Consider the following 18,791-nt stretch of genomic DNA (forward strand, 5'->3'; position numbering starts at 1 on the left):
TGTCTTCTACTGTGAATTCAAACACAAAATATTTGTTCAATGTCCCTCCCATTTCCTCATTCCCTATGATAATTTCTTCTGTCTCTGCCTCTAAGGGACCATTTACTTTTGCTAATCTCCATTTTTTATATACTTGTAAAAGCTCTTACAATCTATTTTTATATTCTTGGCTAGTTTACTCTTATTCTATTTTTTCCCCTGATCATCAACTTTTTGGTGGCCCCGGAAGACTGGAGGATTGCAAATGTTGTCCCCTTGTTCAAGAAGGGGAGTAGAGACAGCCCTGGTAATTATAGACCTGTGAGCCTCACTTCGGTTGTGGGTAAAATGTTGGAAAAGGTTATAAGAGACAGGATTTATAATCATCTTGAAAAGAATAAGTACATTAGAGATAGTCAGCACGGTTTTGTGACGGGTAGGTCGTGCCTCACAAACCTTATTGAGTTTTTCGAGAAGGTGACCAAACAGGTGGATGAGGGTAAAGCAGTGGATGTGGTGTATATGGATTTCAGTAAGGCGTTTGATAAGGTTCCCCACGGTAGGCTATTGCAGAAAATACGGAAGTATGGGGTTGAAGGTGATTTAGAGCTTTGGATCAGAAATTGGCTAGCTGAAAGAAGACAGAGGGTGGTGGTTGATGGCAAATGTTCATCCTGGAGTTTAGTTACTAGTGGTGTACCGCAAGGATCTGTTTTGGGGCCATTGCTGTTTGTCATTTTTATAAATGACCTGGAAGAGGGTGTAGAAGGGTGGGTTAGTAAATTTGCAGATGACACTAAGGTCGGTGGAGTTGTGGATAGTGCCGAAGGATGTTGTAGGGTACAGAGAGACATAGATAGGCTGCAGAGCTGGGCTGAGAGATGGCAAATGGAGTTTAATGCGGAAAAGTGTGAGGTGATTCACTTTGGAAGGAGTAACAGGAATGCAGAGTACTGGGCTAATGGGAAGATTCTTGTTAGTGTAGATGAGCAGAGAGATCTTGGTGTCCAGGTGCATAAATCCCTGAAGGTTGCTAACCAGGTTAATAAGGCTGTCAAGAAGGCATATGGTGTGTTAGCTTTTATTAGTAGGGGGGTCGAGTTTCGGAGCCACGAGGTCATGCTGCAGCTGTACAAGACTCTGGTGAGACCGCACCTGGAGTATTGCGTGCAGTTCTGGTCACCGCATTATAGGAAGGATGTGGAAGCTATGGAAAGGGTGCAGAGGAGATTTACTAGGATGTTGCCTGGTATGGAGGGAAGGTCTTACGAGGAAAGGCTGAGGGACTTGAGGTTGTTTTCGTTGGAGAGAAGGAGGAGGAGAGGTGACTTAATAGAAACATATAAGATAATCAGAGGGTTAGATAGGGTGGATAGTGAGCGTCTTTTTCCTCGGATGGTGATGGCAAACACGAGGGGACATAGCTTCAAGTTGAGGGGTGATAGATATAGGACAGATGTGAGAGGTAGTTTCTTTACTCAGAGAGTAGTAAGGGCGTGGAATGCCCTGCCTGCAGCAGTAGTAGATTCGCCAACATTAAGGGCATTTAAGTGGACATTGGATAGACACATGGATGAAAATGGAATAGTGTAGGTCAGATGGTTTCACAGCTCGGCGCAACATCGAGGGCCGAAGGGCCTGTACTGCGCTGTAATATTCTAATTCTAATTCTTTGCTGGTTTCTAAAACACTCCCAATTCTCAGGCCTACTATTATTCTTTGCAACATGTTATGAATGCTGGACTTCTGAGTACGATTATGTTTTAAAAACTGTTATTTTTAATGCAGTGTGGAAAGGATTCAGAGGAGACATCTGACCTCACACCAAGTCTGCCCAGAAACAAGCCAGGGATCTTGGTCACCATGCAAACAAGGAACCCAGATCAACGACCCTTTTGAAGCAAAGTGCATGATTGCTGATGGACACCTGATGAACAATGGGTTTTGCTCTCCCAGACTCTCAGATCATAAAGAGAGAGCCAAGAACTCTGAAACTGCAAATTCAGGTTGCAATTGCTGACACCTGAAAACAAAGGAAAGCGCAGGTGGTTTTGATATGGTCAGACTTTTGGACTCTGAGTATTCCAAAAGGAAAAATACTCCCTCCACTACTGATGGCACAGTGGCAGCAGTGTGTACCATATATAAGATGCACTGCAGCAACTCAGCAAGCCTCCTTCAACAGCACCTTTCAAACCTGCGGCCTCTTCCACCTAGAAGGACAATAGCAGCAGATGCGTGGGAACACCACCATCTGCAAGTTCCCCTCCAAACCTTACAGACTTGGAAACATATCGCCGATCAAAATCTTGGAACTCCCTCCCTAACAGCGCTGTAATGTGTACCCGCACCAGATGGACTGCAGCAGTTCAAGAAGGCACCACCTTCTCAAGGGAAATTAGGGATGGGCAAAAAATGCTGGCCTTGCTAGCGATGCCCACATCCCATGAAAAAAAACAGAATATTGTGATCCTAGATACCACCTGAGACACTATGTCTGGGACCAAGATGGACATGTTGCCATTGTTGCAAAAAGATCATTGCAACTATACCACTGAAGACATAATGTTTGGGACTTAGATAAACATGCTGAGACACCACCTGAGGCACAATGCCCAGTTTGCATAAACAGGTGCTGTCAGAGTGAAGTATCTTGTCCAGCGGTTTTTGGGTTTCTAGCTGGGGACATAGCAGGATTCTAAAAATGGATGAGACAATATAGAAGTACATAGAGAAGTTGCCTCGGAGATAGGAATGGTTCCCAATAGAAGACAACTATGTCAATCCCATTTTGGCATGTGTGTGTTGGAAGAACAGTCATGGCCATATGGTTACTTGGCCTCAGTAAAAAGACAAAGGTGAAAAAAAGCAAGCAAGAACTAAAAAAACCCACAATTTGATAACATTAAAAAAATTAGTTTAATAAAAAAGAATCTCAATGATTGGAACAGAAATGGTCAGAATAATGATAAATGCATGAAAATGTCTTGGAAGGACATGCAGAATATTTTCAGTCAGGCTCTGGTTAAAGAGGGAAAACGAGCTGTGTATCTGGCAGCTCAACAAGAAACAATAGATAAAAATGGAAAAAGTGGAAAAAAAAAGATGATTTATAGGCAGCTGTACAAGTGCAAATAAATACTACAAAGGAAAGCCTGAGAGGGTCAGCAGCATCACACAAATGCTTCATGCAATACGTAGACAATTTGCTGTTGTATGCTCTGAAGCTGGAAAGTCATGTGATATTGTTAAGAGAGCTGTTACAATTGTTAACCAGGGAAGGCTAAAATGATAAATCTGAAAAAAGATGCAGACAGCACAAGATAAGGTAGCCTTTTTGGGAACATTAGCAAAGAATGGAGGGGCATGAATGAAATGAAGATAAAGACTGAGCAAAAAGTCCTATGTGCATCCATTAACACTATGACCATTTTGGGATTGGTAGGGTACTGTGGAGATTTTATAGAAAACTTTGCAACATTAAGAACACTCCTCTATGCTTTGTTGAAAAAGCAGGCCCAGTGAGAATGTACACCAGCCCTTACAGAGGCAGTTAAACACTTAAAACACAGAAACAGCAACTGTCCGAACCCTAAAGACCCATCTGAAACAGGGGCCAGTTGCCTATGTGTCATGGGTTCTCACCCCAGTAGAAATCAATTACTTTACATGGGAGAACATCTATTAGCAACCTTTTGGACTATTAACCACTTTATCTACAAAGTTGGGCTGGCACCACTACACTTGTTGACCAAACACCAGAGTTATTGTTGGATGGAAGATTGAAAGACAGTTCAGTGCCTAACGTCCGACTGGCCTGGTGGAACAAGAGATAGCCATATGCACCATTACCATGATCCACTGAGTTTAACAGGGAATTTGCTGTACCAAGGTGAAAGACATTAGTGTAGGGTGAAAAATCAAACCCACCCAGAAGGACTAATTGCCTAATACATAGAATAAATATGTAGATGGGTCCAGAAAAATGATAGATGGAGAAGAAAAACAGCGTGAAACATTAACTCTGCTTCTCTCGCCACAGATGCTGCCTGACCTGTTGAGTTTTTCTAGCACTTTCTGTTTTTATTTCAGATTTCCAGCATCCACAGTATTTTGCCTTTATATTATTGCAGCATAGACAAACAGAGCTAGCACTGAAGCTGCCTGCACACATCTGCTCAAGCTGCCAAGACATTTCACAGAGTTTCCAACCCTTTATACAATGCACATACACATGGAGTCTGAGTGCAATTTCTTAAGACTATCTCCTGATATGGGAGAAGGGGTTCATTTTGCCAGATGAGAAAGCCTTAACCCCCATTCCAATTTTACTAGTAATTTATAATGGCAAAGGAAGTGACAGGGACATCGCAGTTCATAAAAGAAGGACACATCCCAAAAAGATGAACCTCTACAGGCAAAGAATCAGAAAGCTGATGAATTGGTCAAGATAAGAGGTGAGAAGGGAATGGATAGGATCCGGCAGAGGTGTTCCATCTAATGGCCATCTGAAACAATTGCAAAATGGGGACCCTGCAATAAAGGCAGTAATAGTGGCATTAGAAAGGAAAGAAAGCCCACATGGAGAATATGCTAATAAACCAAATTTGCAGATGGAAATCGGGGATCTTGTATGACCAAAATGGGTAGTACGCAGGACGAGAGGAATTCCCTTCTCTGATGCACCTACCTTGACAACCCAGAGATCAGAGCACCATAGAAAGACACCCAACAGGAGGCCCGGTGGTCAAGAATGAGAGGTCAAGTGCAGCACTATTGCCACAACTGTTTAATCTGTGTGCAATGTAATCCCCATGTAAATACCAAAACGGCCAAGTTGCACTATACCTGACCGACATATATATATGTATAGTAAGTAATGTTTTTTTTTTAGGGAGTTCTGTAGTAATGAGGACCAGGGAAGAAGGGCCCTCCAGTAACTGATATTATTGGACATTAAGATCTTCCAGAAGGTTTAATTTATTTTAAAGGATTACGTCATGGCAGGAAAGCCCAAAGCCGTGGTGTGTTTCTCGTGCTCCATGTCGGAAGCCGGGAACATTTCCAGTGCCCGGGACCAGCATGTGTGCAGGAAATATATCCAGCTGCAGCTCCTGGAAGCCCGGGTTTCAGAGCTGGAGCGGCAGCTGGGGACATTGTGGAGCATCCACGAGGCGGAGAGTATCGTGGATAGCACGTATAGTGAGGTGGTCACACCGCAGGCTCAGACCCCACAGGCAGGAGGGGAATGGGTGACCACCAGGCAGAGCAAGAGGTCTCGGCAGGCAGTTCAGGAATCTCCTGTGGCTATTCCCCTGCAAAACAGGTATACTGCTGCTGGGGGGGGGGGGGGGGGGGGGGGGTGGAAATGGCCTCTCAGGGGAAAGCAGCAACAGCCCAATTCGTTGCACCACGGTTGGCTCTGCTGCACAGGGGAGGAGTAAAAAGTGTGGGAATGCAATAGTTATAGGGGATTCAATTGTAAAGGGAATAGATAGGCATTTCTGTGGGCACAAAAGAGACTCCAGGATGGTATGTTGCCTCCCTGGTGCTAGGGTCAAGGATGTCTCAGAGCGGTTACAGGGCATTCTGAAGGGGGAAGGTGAACAGCCAGTGGTCGTTGTACACATTGGTACAAACGACATAGGTTAAAAAAAAAAAAAAAGGACGAGGTCCTAAAAGCAGAATATCGGGAGCTAGGAAGTAAGTTGAAAAGTAGAACCTCAAAGGTAGTGATCTCAGGATTACTACCAGTGCCACGTGCTAGTCAGAGTAGAAATAGCAGGATATATTGGATGAATACGTGGCTGAACAGATGGTGTGAGGGGGAGGGTTTTAGATTCCTGGGACATTGGGACCGGTTCTGGGGAGGTGGGACCAGTACAAACTGGATGGGTTACACCTGGGCAGGACCGGGACTGATGTCCTAGGGGGAGTATTTGCTAGAGTGGTTGGGGAGGATTTAAACTAAAATGGCAGGGGGATGGGAACCTCAGCAAGCAGTCAAAGGAGGGGGGATCAAAGACAAGAACAAAAGACAGTAAGGAGAATAAGAAAAGTGACAGGCAGAGAAGTCAAAGGCCAGAATCAAACAGGGCCACAGTGAAAAATAGTGGGAAGGGGACAAGTAATGTTAAAGAGACAGACCTTAAAGCTTTGTCCCTTAACGTGCGGAGCATTCGCAATAAAGTGGATGAATTAATCGCGCAAATAGATGTAAACGGGTATGATATAGTCAGGATTACGGAGACATGGCTGCAAGGTGACCAGGGATGGGAAATGAACATCCAGGGATATTCAGTATTTAGGAAGGACAGACAAAAGGAAAAAGGTGGTGGAGTTGCATTGCTGGTTAATGAGGAAATTAATGCAATAGTGAGGAAAGATATTAGCTCTGACGATGTGGAATCTGTATGGGTAGAGCTGAGAAACTCAAAGGGGCAAAAGACGTTAGTGGGGGTTGTATATAGACCCCCAAACTGTAGTGGTGATGTTGGGAATGGCATTAAACAGGAAATTAGAGACGCATGCGATAAAGGAACATCTGTAATTATGGGTGACATTAATCTGCATATAGATTGGGCAAATCAAATTAGCCACAATACCGTAGAGGAGGAATTCTTGGAGTGTATACGGGATGGTTTTCTGGACCAATACATTGAGGAACCAACTAGAGAACAAGTCATCCTAGACTGGGTATTATGTAATGAGAGAGGAATAATTGACAATCTAGTGGTGCGAGACCCCTTGGGGACGAGCGACCATAATATGATAGAATTCATCAAGATGGAGAGTGACACAGTTGATTCTGAGACTAGGGTCCTGAATCTTTGTAAACTACAAAAGTCTGAGGCGCGAGTTGGCCGTGACGGATTGGGAAACGTTAAAGGGATAACGGTGGATAGGCAATGGCAAACATTTAAAAAGCGCATGGATGAACTGCAAAAATTGTTGATCCCTGTCTGGCACAATAGTAAAACGGGGAAGGTGGCCAAACCATGGCTTACAAGGGAAATTAGAGATAGCTTTAGATCCAAGGTAGAGGCATATAAATTTGCCAGGAAAAACAACAGACCTGAGGATTGGGAGCAGTTTAGAATTCAGCAAAGGAGGACCAAGGAATTGATTAAGAAGGGGAAAATAGAGTACGAGAGCAAGCTTGCTTCACCAAAAGATTGGTGAAGACAAATGTAGGTCCCTTACAGTCAGAAACAGGGGAATTCATAATGGGGAATAAAGAAATGGCTGACCAACTAAATGCATACTTTGGTTCTGTCTTCACAAAGGAGGACACAAATAACATACCAGAAATGTTGGGGAACACAGGGCTTAGTGAGAGAGAGGAACTGAAGGAAATCAGTATTAGTAGAGAAATGGTGTTGGGGAAATTGATGGGATTGAAGGCCGATAAGTCCCCAGGGCCTGATGGCATGTATCCCAGAGTACTTAAGGAAGTGGCCCTAAAAAGAGTAGATGCATTGGTGGTCATCTTCCAAGATTCTATAGACTCTGGAACAGTTCCTACAGATAGGAGGGTAGCTAATGTAACCCCACTATTTAAAAAGGGAGGTAGAGAGAAAGCAGGGAATTACAGACCAGTCAGCCTAACATCGGCAGTGGGGAAAATACTAGAGTCCTTTATCAAAAATGTTATAGCACTTAGAGAACAGTGGTAGAATTGGGCAGAGTCAGCATGGATTTATGAAAGGGAAAACATGCTTGACAAATCTACTAGAATCCTTCGAGGATGTAACTAGTAGAGTTGATGAGGGGGAGCCAGTGGATGTGGTTTATTTGGACTTTCAGAAGGCTTTCGACAAAGTCCCACCTAAGACATTAGCATGTAAAATTAAAGCGCATGGGACTGGGGCTAGTGTATTGTGATGGATAGAAAATTGGTTGGCGGACAGGAAACAAAGAGTAGGGATAAATGGGTCTTTTTCCGAATGGCAGGCAGTGACTAGTGGGGTACCGCAGGGATTGGTGCTAGGACCCCAGCTATTCACAATATACATTAATGATTTAGATGAGGGAACTAAATGTAAAATCTCCAAGTTTGCAGATGACACAAAAGTGGGTGGGAGGGTGAGTTGTGAGGAGGATGCAGAGAGGCTTCAGGGTGATTTGGACAAGTTTAGTGAGTGGGCTGCATGACAGATGTAGTATAATGTGGATAAATGTCAGGTTATCCACCTTGGTAGCAAAAACAGGAAGGCAGATTATTATCTGAACGGCTATAAACTGAGAGGGGAATATGCAGCGAGACCTGGGTGTTCTCGTACATCAGCCGCTGAAGGCGAGTATGCAGATGCAACAGGCAGCAAAAAAGGCAAATGGTATGTTGGCCTTCATAGGAAAGGATTTGAGTACAGAAGCAGGGATGTCTTGCTGCAATTATATAGGGCCTTGGTGAGGCCACACCTGGAATATTGTGTGCAGCTTTGGTCTCCTTATCTGAGGAAGGATGTTCTTGCTATAGAGGGAGTGCAGCGAAGGTTTACCAGACTGATTCCTGGGATGGCGGGACTGACGTATGAGGAGAGATTGAGTCGGTTAGGATTATATTTGCTGGAGTTCAGAAGAGTGAGGGGGGATCTCATAGAAACCTATAAAATTCTAACAGGACTCGACAGGGTAGATGCAGGAAGGATGTTCCCGATGGTCATTGTCTAAGGATACGGGGTAAACCTTTCAGGACTGAGATGAGGAGAAATTTCTTCACCCAGAGAGTGGTGAGCCTGTGGAATTCGCTACCACAGAAAGCAGTTGTGGCCAAAACATTGTATGTTTTCAAGAAGGAGTTAGATATAGCTCTTGGGTCCAAAGGGATCAAAGGGTATGGGGTGAAAGCGGGAACAGGCTACTGAGTTGGATGATCAGCCATGATCATAATGAAGGGCGGAGCAGGCTCGAAGGGCTGAATGGCCTACTCCTGCTCCTATTTTCTATGTTTCTATGACAGCGGGCCCATGGACCAATTTACATCCTTGCAGGAAGTGCATTCCAGAACACAGCAAATTGTGTAAAAAAAACAAGAATCCACATATCGCCTCTGGTTCTTCTGCCAATCCCTTCAAATCTGGGTTCTCTGGTTACTGATTCCTGCTACTGGAAACAGTTTTTCCTCATCTACTTTTTCAAAACCATTCATGATTTTGAACGCCGTTTTCAAATCACCAACCTTCACTGTTCTAAGGAGAACACCACCAGTTTTTCTAGTCTTTCCATATAACCTAAGTCCCTCATCTCTGGTACCATTCTAGCAAATCTCTTCTGCATCCTCTCCAAGGCCTTGACATCCTTCCTAGAATGTGGTGCCCAGAGTTGAACATAATACTTCTGGTTGAGGCCTAATGAGTGTGTTATGACCGGGTGAGGAAGGAGTCTCAGGCTCCCCTCTTGCACCTTTCCTGGTTTGGCCGTAACAGGGTTTATCTTTTTCAAACACAGTGTTTTTAGCTTACCCCCTCAGTGAGTCCTTGCTCAGTGTTGTAATTGCAAAGGAACCAATCAGACAGGTTTTCTTAAGTTTAAAGAAGAAAGATGTAAGTTTATCGCTCAAACCCGGTTAAAAATAACTAAAATACATGACGCAACCACACTAACATGCACATGAGAGAAACACACAAATAGATACAGAGGGGAAGAAAGAATTTGGGGTGGTGGGGGGTGTGCTGAAGTAGGGTTGGCAATAAACAGAATTCGGTTACTGGATGGTCATGTCCTTGATACAATGTCCTCAATTAAAGTTACGGTCTTGGAGTTCTCGCTGAGGGCCCGGTGCACAACTACCAACTTGCTTCTCTGGTACCAAAAGACTGAGGAGGTGCTCTGTCTTGAGGCTTAAGTTGCTACCGTGGGTCCCTGGGACTTTGCTTAAGAGAGAGACAGAGAGCAGAGACCTTCCTCCTGGGTTCTCAACTTGCAGTCTGTTACCTTTCTGTGAGGCACAATTCAAACAGTCCCATGTCTGGCCAGCAGGTAAATCATGTGACCATCTCTTTGAAATAGCAACTTCTCGGAGGGTTGCTGGACTTCAGAGTCTTTTTGACACACGGTGGGGGGCAGGTAGAGGTTTGTCTCTTACAAAGTCAATGGCTCTAAATGTCTTTTGAACATCGCAATTGATAAAACCCGTCTCGCTAATTGAATCAGGGAGCACTCCCATTGTCTCTCTATGCAACTGTCACTCAGAATGCAAATGTGCAACCATGTTTTCAGCTGGTTAGCTCTGTTGGTTTTTTTAAAAACAAGTTATGAGCAATGTCCAGTAAAAAAAGGCTCAAGTAGTGTTCCGTATGACAAAATTAATACGTTTCCATTTGGCTGGTGTGACTTCTGTCACACCTCCACTTCTCGCTGAATGAAATGTGACATTAGGGGAGCATTTCATTATACATTAGAAGGAAGAGAAAATACAGGAGAGCACACATGCATTTCTCTCATTCATTCAGAAATATTAAAATGGTTTCAGCCTGTCTTTCCTTTGTAGCAGTGCTGCTTTAAACTGCCCCTTTTCCCTGGAGGTGGGTCTGAGATAGTTATGTGCTGCCCAAAGGATTTAAAGTTTCTTCACTATCAGCAATACGTTGGGAATGGGCATCCCAATAAGCATGTTATTTTTGGGGAGGTTTGAGGTTTACATATTTCCATGTTTGTCTAGTTGTTCCTGTTGGGGTCTGCAGGGGGATGGTTCAGATTTAATTAGCTCTGGGTTGGAGCTCTGATCATGGGAGTTAGCAGTGGGTGGATCCACGCTGATCCCCCTTTCAATGTTCTGATGAGTCATGCAAGTGCTGTTCACTTCAGGGTATTGTTGGTTCCCTTTACACCTGACTGTGGGAGAAGATTCTTTGCTAATCTTCCCTTTGTCTTCTGGGAGATTCCTGCTTGCAGGTATTTGTCCAGATTCCACTACACTCCCCTGTAGCACTTCGACTAGGTGAGGCATCACCCTCACAGTTTCTCTGCTCTTTTGAGGACTTTATTTGTCCCTGCAGGTTTCTGTAAATGCTGTTAGCAATCCTGGTGGGGTGCTTCGGGTGTATGCATGTACATAGGAGGATGTGGAGTCTAACTTTTCAAACATTTCGGGGTTGGTTGACCGGACTCGATGGGTTTTCATTTGGGAATCCTCCTGAACTTCCTTTAATCTGTCCTCTGTCCCTTTTTCCCCCTTTCCTCTCAAACTTTTTGCCAGCCCTGTGCCTGTCCGTCCCCTTTTGTTCTTGGCAGGGATCCCTTACAATTCACCAGCCCTCTGCTGGAGGGTTTCCCAAAAGCCAGAATAGGAATTAAGGGTGCAGATTTCACTACGGGTAGGGGTTTCCCCCCAATCTGGCACACCTGGCAACTCCTACAGTACTCCATCACATGTTTCATTCATGGGATGTGGGCGTCACTGGCTAGGCCAGCATTTATTGCCCATCTCTAATTGCCCTTGAGAAGGTGGTGGTGAGCTGCCTTCTTGAATCACTGCTGTCCATGTGGGGTAGGTACATTAACAGTGCTGTTAGGAAGGGAGTTCCAGGATTTTGACCCAGCGACAGTGAAGGAACGTTGATATAGTTCCAAGTCAGGATGATGTGTGACTTGGAGGGGAACTTGCAGGTGGTGGTGTTCCCATGCATTTGCTGCCCTTGTCCTTCTAGTTGGGAGAGGTCGCAGGTTTGGAAGATGCTGTCTAAGGAGCCTCGGTGCTTTGCTGCAGGATGCATCTCATTTTGATCGGGTGACTTCTATTTTGAAAACTGCCAACCTTTTAAGTACCTCCTCTTTATCCATTTTTATCTTATACAATATCACAACTGCCTTTTCCTTTACTGCTACATTGGCAGTATATTCTGCTCTAGTGAAAACAGATGCAAGCACTCATTTCGTACATCAACCATATACTCTGACAGCAGAATATCATCCTTTTTGGGCTGTAATTGGCCCCAGCCTTCCTTTAACTACCCTTTCACTATTTATGCGATTATAAAAGATGTCTGGGTTCCCTTTTATGTTAGCTGCTAATGCATTCTCATATTATGGGCAGCACAGTGGCGCAGTGGTTAGCACCGCAGCCTCACAGCTCCAGCGACCCGGGTTCAATTCTGGGTACTGCCTGTGTGGAGTTTGCAAGTTCTCCCTGTGTCCGCGTGGGTTTCCTCCGGGTGCTCCGGTTTCCTCCCACATGCCAAAAGACTTGCAGGTTGATAGGTAAATTGGCCATTATAAATTGCCCCTAGTATAGGGAGGTGGTAGGGAAATATAGGGACAGGTGGGGATGTGGTAGGAATATGGGATTAGTGTAGGATTTGTATAAGTGGGTGGTTGATGGTCGGCACAGACTCGGTGGGCCGAAGGGCCTGTTTCAGTGCTGTATCTCTAAACTAAACTAAACTATTCTCTCTTTGGCCCTCTTATTCCTTTTTATAGATCTCCTTTACTGTCTATATTCAGCTTGGTTCTGTACTGCATTATGTACCTTGCTTTTGTCATAAGCTTCCTAGTTCTGTCTCATTTTAACTTCTATTTCTTGAGTTATCCAGGGAGCTCTAGCTTTGGATGCTCTTCTTTTTCCCCCTCATGGGATTGTTTCAAATCTAAACCATCTCCTCTTTGAAGGCCTCCCATTGTTTAATGGCTGTTTTGCCTACCAATTTTTGATTCCAATCCACCTGGGCAGATCCCTTTTCAACTCACTGAAGTTAGCCCTCCTCCAGGTAAGTATTTTTTATACTCAATTGTTCCTTGTCCCTTTCCATAACTATTCTAAACCTGGTGATGTTATGATCACATTTCCCCAAATGCTCTCCCACTGAAACATGCTCCACTTGGCCCACTTCACTCCCTAGAACTAAATCCAGCACTGCTTCCTTCCTCATTGGGTTGGAAACACACAGATCAAGAAAGTTCTTCTGTATGTGTTTCAGAAATTCCTCTCCCCCCTTGCCCTTTACATTGTTACTATCCTAGTCCATATTAGGATAACTGAAGTTCCCCATTATCACTACTCTGTCGTTCTTGCATCTTGACTTTGCCTGCAAATCTGCTCCTCTATCTCCTTCCGTCCCACTATTTGGTGGTTTATAGTATACAACCAGTAGTGCAATAGCTCCTCTATTGTTCCTTAACCAAACAGATTCTGTCTTTGATCCCTCCACTATCTCATCCCTTTTTCCACTGCTATAACAGGTTCTATGATCAATAGGCTACACCACGACCTGTTTTTTTCCTTCCCTATCTTTTCTGACTACCCTGTAACTGGGGAATATTAAGCTCCCAATCCTTCTCTTCTTTGAGCCAGATCTCTGCTATAGGCACTATATTATAGACCCATATGGTGACTTTTGCCTACAGCTCACCAAGCTTATTTACCACACTATGTGTATTCATGCATATGCACTCCAAACTCATTTTAGACTGCTTAGCATTTCTGTTCAGAACTATTCTTTACTGCTATTTGTCTCTCCCAGTCCTCTGTGCACCTTGTTTCTCTTCTCTAATGTTTCAGCCAGGTGCCCATCCACCTGCCAACTTAAACATCCCCCACAGCACTAGGTAACCTTTTCGTGAGGACATCTGTCCCAGTGTACACCTGAAGCAGGTTCCTCCTGCCCCAGAACTGTTCCGAATACCCTAGGAATCTGAAGTCATTTCTAAACCTCCTGCATGCCTTGCAGTGACTCCAGCCACTCCTCAAGCTCAGAAACCCTGAGCTCAAGTTGAGCAACTGGAGGCACTTCCTGCATAAGTGGCTATCCAGGACATATGCAACATCCTGAAGTCCCCACGTGGCACAGGAATTGCAGGCAACAGCCCCAGCTGCCCATCATTGTGCTTAATTTTATTTATTTATGAATACCAGGTTTTTATTTAATGCAATTCAGATTCCTTTAATCTTAGTTCATTTTAATTTTATCCCTTTATATCTACTTAATTACTAAATAATTAGATGATTACAGTTGCTCCTCGGTTTAAATTACTTCTGCACCAAATTCCCACTACCATTCTATTTAGTAACCAGTCCATTTAGAACATTGCCCAGCTCTGTGCCGTCAGCAGATATCTAATATATAGCTTAGAAAACATACTAGTTACAACTAGTCAACCAACAGCTAGCTACAATAATCAACAGCTGTTCAGGAGCAAACCTGATCATTTAATGTACCAGGATATGTAACCTACCACCATCACCATCCCTGGGTATGTCCTGTCCCACCGGCAGGACAGACCCAGCAGAGGTGGCAGCACAGTGGTATACAGTTGGGAGGGAGTTTCCCTGGGAGTCCTCAACATTGACTCGAGACCCCATGAAGTCTCATGGCATCAGGTAAAACATGGACAAGGAAACCTCCTGCTGATTAATACCTACTGCTCCCCGTCAGCCCATGTACCAGTACTCCTCCATGTTGAACACAACTTCTTGGAAGCACTGAGGGTGGCAGCAAGGGCGGAGAATGTACTCTGGGTGGGGGACTTCAATGTCCATCACCAAAAGTGGCTCGGTAGCACCACTACTGAGCAAACTGGCTGAGTCCTAAAGAATATAACTGTTGACTAGGTCTGTGGCAGGTGGTGAGGGAACCAACAAGAGCAACAAATACACTTGATTTCGTCCTCACCAATGTGCCTGCCACAGATGCATCTGTTCATGACAGCACTGGCAGGAGTGACCAGCACACAATCCTCGTGGAGGCAAAGTCCCGTCTTAACATTGAGGATACCCTCCATCGTGTTGTGTTGCACTACCACCGTGCTAAATGGGATAGGTTTCGAACAGATCTAGCAATGCAAAAACCAGGCGCCGTGGGCCTTCAGCAGCAGCAGAACTGTGCTCAAACACAATCTGTAACCTCATGGCCTGGCATATCCCCCACTCTACTGTTACCATCAAACTGGGGGATCAACTCTGGTTCAAGGAAGAGTGCAGGAGGGCATGCCAGGAGCAGCACCAGGCATGCTTCAAAATAAGGTGTCAACCCAGTGAAGCTACAACCCAGGACTACTTGCGTGCCAAACAGCATAAGCAGCATGCAATAGACAGAGCTAAGTGATCTCATAACGAATAGATCAGATCTATTCGTAAATGGTGGTGGACAATTAAACAACTAACTGGAGGAGTTGGCTCCACAAATATCCCCATCCTCAATTATGGGGGAGCCCAGCACATCAGTGCAAAAGATAAGGCTAAAGCATTTGCAACAATCTTCAGCCAGAAGTGCCGAGTTGATGATCCATCTTGGCATCATAGATGCCAGTCTTCAGCCAATTCGATTCACTCCACATGCTATCAAGAAATGACTTAAGGCACTGGATACTGCAAAGGCTATGGGCCCCGACAACATTCCGGCAATCATACTGAAGACCTGTGCTCCAGAACTTGCTGCACCCCTCGCCAAGCTGTTCCAGTACAGCTAAAACACTGGCATCTACCCAGAAATGTGGAATACTGCCCAGGTATGTCCTGTACACAAAAAGCAGGACAAGTTCAACCTGGCCAATTACTGCCCCTTCAGTCTGATCTTGACCATCAGTAAAGTGATGGAAGGTGTCGTCAACGGTGCTATCAAGTGGCACTTGCTTAGCAATAACCTGTTCAGTGACACTCAGTTAGGGTTCCGCCAGAGCCACTCAGCTCCTGACCTCATTACAGTCTTTGTTCAAACATGGACAAAAGAGCTGAACTCTAGAGGTGAGGTGAGAGTGACTGCCATTGACATTAAGGCAGCATGTGACCTAGTATAGCATCAAGGAGCCCTAGCAAAACTGGAGTTAATGGGAATCAGGAGGAAAACACTCCGCTGGTTGGATATCACTGCAGGAGTTCCTCAGGGTAGTGTCCTAGGCCCAACCAGCTTCAGCTGCTTCATCAATGACCTTCCTTCAATCATAAGGTCAGAAGGGCGGCACAGTGGCGCAATGGTAAGCACCGCAGCCTCACAGCTCCATCCAGGGACCCGGGTTCGATTCTGGGTACTGCCTGTGTGGAGTTTGCAAGTTCCCCCTGTGACTGCGTGGGTTTTCGCTGGGTGCTCCGGTTTCCTCCCACAGCCAAAGACTTGCAGGTGATAGGTAAATTGACTATTGTAAATTGCCCCTAGTGTAGGTAGGTGGTAGGGAATATGGGATTACTGTAGGGTTAGTATAAATGGGTGGTTGTTGGTTGGCACAGGCTCGGTGGGCCGAAGGGCCTGTTTCAGTGCTGTATTTCTAAATAAAATAAAAATAAAATAGTGTGGATGCTTACTGATAATTGCACAATGTTCAGCACCATTTGCAACTCCTCAGATACTGAAGCAGTCAGTGTAGAAATGCAGCAAGACATGGAATATATCCAGGCTTGGACTGATAAGTGGCAAGCAACATTCCGGCCCCACAAGTGCCAGGCAATGACCATCTCCAACAAGAGAGTATCTAACCATCTCCCCATGACATTCAATGGCATTATGACCACTGATTCCCCACTATCAACATCCTGGGGGGTTACCATTGACCAGACACTGAACTGTAGCAGCCATATAAATACCATGGCTACAAGAACAGGTCAGAGGTTAGGAATCCTGCGGCAAGTAACTCACCTCCTGACTCCCCAAAGCCTGTCACCATCTACAGTCAGGAATATGATGGAATACTCTCTACTTGCCTGGATGGGTGCAGCTCCAACAACACTCAAGAAGCTCAACGCCGTCCAAGACAAAGTAGCCCGCTTGATTGGCACCCCTACCATATACACTCTCTCCATCACCGATGCACACTGACAGCAGCGTGTACCATCTACAAGATGCACTGCAGCAACGCACCAAGGCTCCTTAGACAGCACCTTGCAAATCCACGACCCCTACCACCGCGAAGGACAAGGACAGCAGATGCATGGGAACACCACCACCTGCAAGTTCCCCTCCAAGCCACACATCATCCTGACTCGGAACTCTATCGCCGTTCCTTCACTGTCGCTGGGTCAAAATCCCTTCCCAACAGCACTGTTGGTGTACCTACCCCACACGGACTGCCACGGTTCAAGAAGACAGCTCACCACCGACGCCCACACCCATGAACAAATAAAAAAAACATATGTTCAAAGGCCAAAATCAGACCTCGACCCAGGAACAGTATGTTAACCAATTACATGACCAGTTACAACAAATAAGATCTTTGCCATCACCAATATGGGTCAGTCTGAAAGAGCCAATAAAATGTATTTTGATATAAATGCCAAGATAATAGAATGGGATGAGAGATAGATGGTACTACTACTTTCCCTAATGGGATAACATGGGAATTAGCTATAAAAATAAAAGAAACAATTCTGCTAAAACACAGAAGGCATGTGTTTAACATGTTGCCGCCCATTCTGTAACTGCGTGTCAGCTGTGGCTCACTTGGTAGCACTTCTGTCTCTGAGTCGCAAGGTCCTGGATTCAAGTCCCACTCCTGGACATGAACACAAAAATCAAGGCTGACACTCCAATACTGAGGTGTGCTGCACTGTCAGAGGTGCCGTCTTTTGGACGAGGCCCCATCTGCCTGCGCTGGTTGACATAAAAGATCCCATGGCACCATTTTGAAGTGGAGCAGAAGAGTTATCCCCAATGTCCTGGCCATTCTTTATCCCAAAAACTGATTATCTGGTCATTATCACATTGCTGTTTGTGGGAGTTGACTGTCAGCGAAACTGGCTGCCGCATTTCCTCCATTAAAACAGTGACTACACTTCAAAAGTACTTCATGGTTGTAACGCGCTTTGAGATGTCTGGTGGTATATATAGAAAAGCACTATATAACTGTCTGTCTTTTTTTTTAAACACAGATCAACATGATAGTCTAGGCTGCGAATCTGCGAGCGGTAATTCTGTTTGGACATCCCATACCTCATTTATCGTTTAACGTACAGCTGTGATGATCCAAATCAGTAAATCACAGCAACGTCTTGTTCATTGTAGCAACAAAACCAACAGATTGAAAAAGGGATTCAAACATTGGATGACCATGAGTGGTGAGAGGTGGCACATAATATGGGACAACATCCCTGGGTTCGAACGATGTGCATAATTTGTAATTGTGCAAATGATGCAAACTGCATTAAGCAAACTTTGAAAAAGTGTCAAACAATTGTGTTTTTTGGAAATTGACCTGGAAAATGCAAAGTTTGGTTGTAAGAAAGAAAACTTCTGAAAAATTGTATCTATTTTTAGACTGTAAACTTCAAAAGTACAATGAACGCTAGGCAAAGCCTGACAAATAGCGAAAAACAACTTTGTTTCGGATTTGAACAAAGAACTGTCAAGACTGTTTCCATCAACAGAAGAATAGTATCAAAAGTTCAGAACAGTGTCCTGGAACTCACTACAATGGCATAATTGTCGATGAATGGCACAGGTTAGACTTATGCTACCTGAAACTCCAGCAGCAACTTCATGCCGTAACGAGAGAAAATTTGAATTTTTTTTGTTCTTGCGATGAGTCTTGCAGACAAGGCCAGCATTTATTGTCCATCCCTAATTGCCCTGGAGAAGGTGGTGGTGAGCCTCCTTCCTGAATTGTTGCAGTCCATGTGGTGTAGGTACACCCACAATGCTGTTAGGGAGGGAGGTCCAGGATTTTGACATTGCGAAATTAAAAGAACAATATAGTTCCAAATCAGGATGGTGTGTAACTTGGATGGGAACTTCCAGGTGGTGCTGTTACCACGTGAAGCTGGCATTGTTCTTCTAGGTGGTAGAGGTTGCCGATTTAGAAGATACTGTCAAAGAGTCGTGGGAAGTAGCAGTGCATCCTGTAGACTGTACACACTGCTGCCACTGTGTGCCAGTGCTGGAGGGAGTGAA

The 18,791-nt window shown here is 44.8% G+C and overlaps 1 protein-coding gene across 5 annotated transcripts in view; it reads right to left on the reverse strand.

The window, feature by feature from the left end:
* The window catches only part of caska (calcium/calmodulin-dependent serine protein kinase a), a 615,545-nt gene that overhangs the window by 235,577 nt on the left and 361,177 nt on the right, over positions 1 to 18,791 (reverse strand). The window lies entirely within an intron of this gene.

The sequence above is a fragment of the Heterodontus francisci genome, chromosome 10 (assembly GCF_036365525.1).
Source record: "Heterodontus francisci isolate sHetFra1 chromosome 10, sHetFra1.hap1, whole genome shotgun sequence".
NCBI lineage: Eukaryota > Metazoa > Chordata > Chondrichthyes > Heterodontiformes > Heterodontidae > Heterodontus > Heterodontus francisci.